We start from the raw sequence: 3779 nt of genomic DNA on the forward strand, positions 1-3779 counted from the left end.
TCCCGGAGTCATGACCATAGGATCATGCTCAGTATTATATTCATGGTTGATCTCAGTTCGAGGTGTAACAACTTGTTCTTGATTTTCTTCATCAACGTGTATCCCTGTTATCAGCGGGCTCCTAAGCACTGGTTTCTTAGTTCCAAATGCACCACAAGATTAATATCCAGGTGCAGTTTTCCAATCAACAGGTGGCCAACTTGAATTGATGACAGGTTTACCCTTGAACATTGAATAGTTTTGTTCAACTTTCTGTGGTAGACAATTTTCTAACAAATTAGAATTGCTCTCCAATGAAGAACTGTCGGTTTGAAAGGACCAGCAAGCTTCATCCATAGGGAGATTAGGTACCTTCTGGCTGTTTAAAATAAAAAAATTGTTTGCTCCTCATCTGCACCTGAGTCAGTCATGGTAGTGACCATGAGAAGAAGATTAGCGAAGTGCAAGTCAGTAGTTCCACTGTACAGTAAGCGAGAAAACTCCATGAATATTGCGTGCAAATCAGATCCATGCCAGCAGGATAAGAGACTGTCATGAACTGACATTGATGAGGGCCTTGTTAGATCAGTTTCTTATGCCCATGGTAATAATGACATTAGTAGCTAAAATCCAATATGAACTAGCTATCATAGTCAGGATCGGATAAGCATTAAATACCTGCAAAAGGCAGTTACACACATATCGTTTCTTAGATGTAATCTTGCCTCTTTATAGCATTCTGATAGAACAACTCTTCGACCACAACAATCTTCAGGTGCGTAATATTCTCAAAACCAGACCTGTTGAGCTGATAATATCTGTCAGTATGCACATTTAAGACGTAGCGCTGCACGTAAGGGAGAATCCCATTCACCAGAGAAAAATGAAGCTACTGTCTGCTGGACCATAATAAATTGCTTCGTGAGGAACAATCTGTCAAAGAAATAAAATGAGACTGCAATAGATTAAGTTACATCAAAACAATTTGCACTAGTGTGTTTAGTCCTCCCACAAATAGATTGTGCCAGACTAGATACCTTTGATTAATTTTAATAAATCCATCACTTGGCAGCAAAAAGTGAGCAGCCGAGAGGTTGCTGCCTGTTGGCTAAAACATTATAGACGCATCTATTTAATTCTTAAAGTGAAATAATTGATTTCGTATGAGTGGGAACTGGGAAAAGTGACTTGTAATAACAGTACATTGCCTCCTCAGCAAATTAGACAACATTATTGTTATGTGGTTTATGGTTGGACATCTGACAGAGGCTTGTATACATGTTAAAACTACTTCAACTAGTTGGTTTTTGAAAGTTGATGGAAACTAACAGCTAATGGGCGTCAGATGTTCAAACGAATTGACAAATTCCACCTTAATTTCTCATTCGAAAATGATCTGAGTACAGTAGGAATTTGATTCAGTAAGGAATCAGAATGTAAAACGAACAGGTACCTCTAACGTTATAACAGATAAAACCCGAGTTTCCCAAAACAAAACAGCAAATTGGTAGAGAGAGACGTAGAGCCTACTTTAGTTTTCGTGGTAAAACTGTACAGAAACAGGACTTCAAGGTATTGTAGAGATATAATAACCACGCCCCAAAAAACTAGTAGGCTCGAATGGTACTCTAGCATAAGAGATGCTTTTGACACAGAAAACATATTGAACGTTTGCTCTGGCAGAAAAGGATGGCATACCCAATGTTCTGGACACATACGCAAAGCTTTTCCCTCCCATTAACAGATTGTTTCTGGGAAATAAAATCCAAAAACATATCCACTTGAACTCGTTTCCGTTTGTGAGCATCCACACTTATTAAAGAACCCAATTCCAGCTCTTCAAACCGTTCAATGGCCTCACTCTCACAGATTGCCACTTCCAAATCATACAAAGACGTAATTTTCTAATCGCTACAAAGCAGTGTATGAAGGTATTGATCTATGAGAAATAACAAATTGGTAAATAAATCAATTTATAATTCTGACAAATACAAAAGGATGCTGATAAAGATATTTCATACCTGGTAAGGGGAGTGAACCAGAAAACTCGAGATTCAAACGAAAAAGAAACTTATATTAATGCACTGGATAATTGATATATGTATTAATGCACTGGATAATTGATATATGAAACAGTAGTCTCTTCTGAATCGATATCACAAATGTTCAATCTTATCGATATTTACAATAAAAAAATAATATTCTTAGCATAAAAAGTAATATTTTTTTTGTGAATGACTCAAATAAGATATATTTCTCACAAAATATGACTCATAAGACTGTTTTACATAAATTTTTGTCATTAAACAAAAGAGCGGTTGATTATTAGACCAAGAATGTAATTAGTCAAAAGTGGCTGACATAGTTAGTTTAAGATATTTTTATAAAAAACGGCCTGTCTGTATATGTTGCACATATAGCCATGTCTGATATTTTAAATGAGGGAAGAATTCTTCCCATCTATGAAAACTCTTCAGAAGTTATATTAATTAACACAAAAGTCAAAATCGATCAAGGGCTCAATTTCTGCTCCATCCCACTCACACAACCTTCCATACAACACAAAAGACAGGAGGAAACAACAAGATGATGATTCAGGTTAACTCGAATCTAAACTCGACATGTTTTTTGGTTAATGAAACAAGGTTTGAATGCATCAGATCTAAAAAATGCTAGAGTTAACTTGTTTTAAGCAAAAATAGTTAATCTTTGAACTTCCTCATGTTAACATATTTTTAAAAGATCTGTTCAACAATACACATATGCACTTAGTGACTTAGATTTTGTTGTTTACATATTACAATAATTATAAAAAAAAAAAGATCATTGAACTCATTATGTGGATTCATGCCCCGAGTCCCTCATGAACATGAATTACACGATCCAATAGTTTGAGACTAAAGAGTGACAAACTCTCCAAGTATAGCATACGAGTAGCCATGCAGCATATGAAATTCAGTCATTGGCCATGTGGTATTTACTTTTCACACGATGGAGCCACTTAATTAGCAAAGAAGTGGGGGACCTGCGTGCTTCCAATCAAGGAGACAACTTGTGAATTTTTCACCAGATTAACCCGGCCCCGTAGATTGCTTTTTGCATGGCCTTCATGTTATACATTGTTTTGTATCAATCACGATGCAATTGGAAATGACAGTGTGAGTTTATATATATTGTTTTATATATAGTGTGAGTTTCCAATGCATTTCCAATTTCCAAGTCAAAGAACACGCATTCCATGGCTGGGAAAGTGTCCAAGAAGAAAAGGTTAGCATCATTCTGCCACCCTTTATCACCTTTCCCCTCACTTTATTGTCCATTTATCAGTATTTCTATAATAAAAAAAACACTCAAGTCAATAGTACAAGATCATAATAAATGAAAACATGGTTAGATATATATTTTTATAGATAATGTAATTTCACTTATATATCAAGATATATTATGATTTCCAATGGACTTGATAGTAGATTATAACACAAAATGTGGTGTGTGTTTGATATCATGTTATCCATTAACCGTGTCCACTTCTATTACCACTGTTAGGTGACACTCATCTAGTAGATGTGCAATTTTGATATGCTTCGTCGTGTCTAATATATGAGTGTCGCATCAACGATGAGTACAATTCTGAAGCACTTGATCAGAAAAAAGATTGAAAATCAGATGATGAAGTAGACCAGGTCGATAGAATCTAGCATCTCCGATCAAAAATGCAAGTGATTGTTGAATCTCTTTGGACGATCTGAGATGAATGTCTCCGGCGATCAGAACGGAAGCACTACTAATATCATATTATG

General features: G+C 35.7%; 1 long non-coding RNA gene across 2 annotated transcripts; it reads right to left on the bottom strand.

The window, feature by feature from the left end:
- Positions 1 to 205: 205 nt before the first annotated feature.
- On the bottom strand, positions 206 to 2050 carry LOC140814754 (uncharacterized). Of its 2 annotated transcripts, XR_012114152.1 has the most exons (4): positions 2001 to 2050; positions 1678 to 1918; positions 658 to 912; positions 206 to 538 (listed from the first exon to the last, which is right to left on the bottom strand). It is a non-coding gene; the product is annotated as an uncharacterized lncRNA (long non-coding RNA). The 2 variants fall into 2 exon arrangements; XR_012114151.1 differs by having other exon boundaries at positions 206 to 912.
- Between the last annotated feature and the right edge of the window lie 1729 nt (positions 2051 to 3779).

This window comes from Primulina eburnea, chromosome 15 (assembly GCF_022965805.1).
Source record: "Primulina eburnea isolate SZY01 chromosome 15, ASM2296580v1, whole genome shotgun sequence".
NCBI lineage: Eukaryota > Viridiplantae > Streptophyta > Magnoliopsida > Lamiales > Gesneriaceae > Primulina > Primulina eburnea.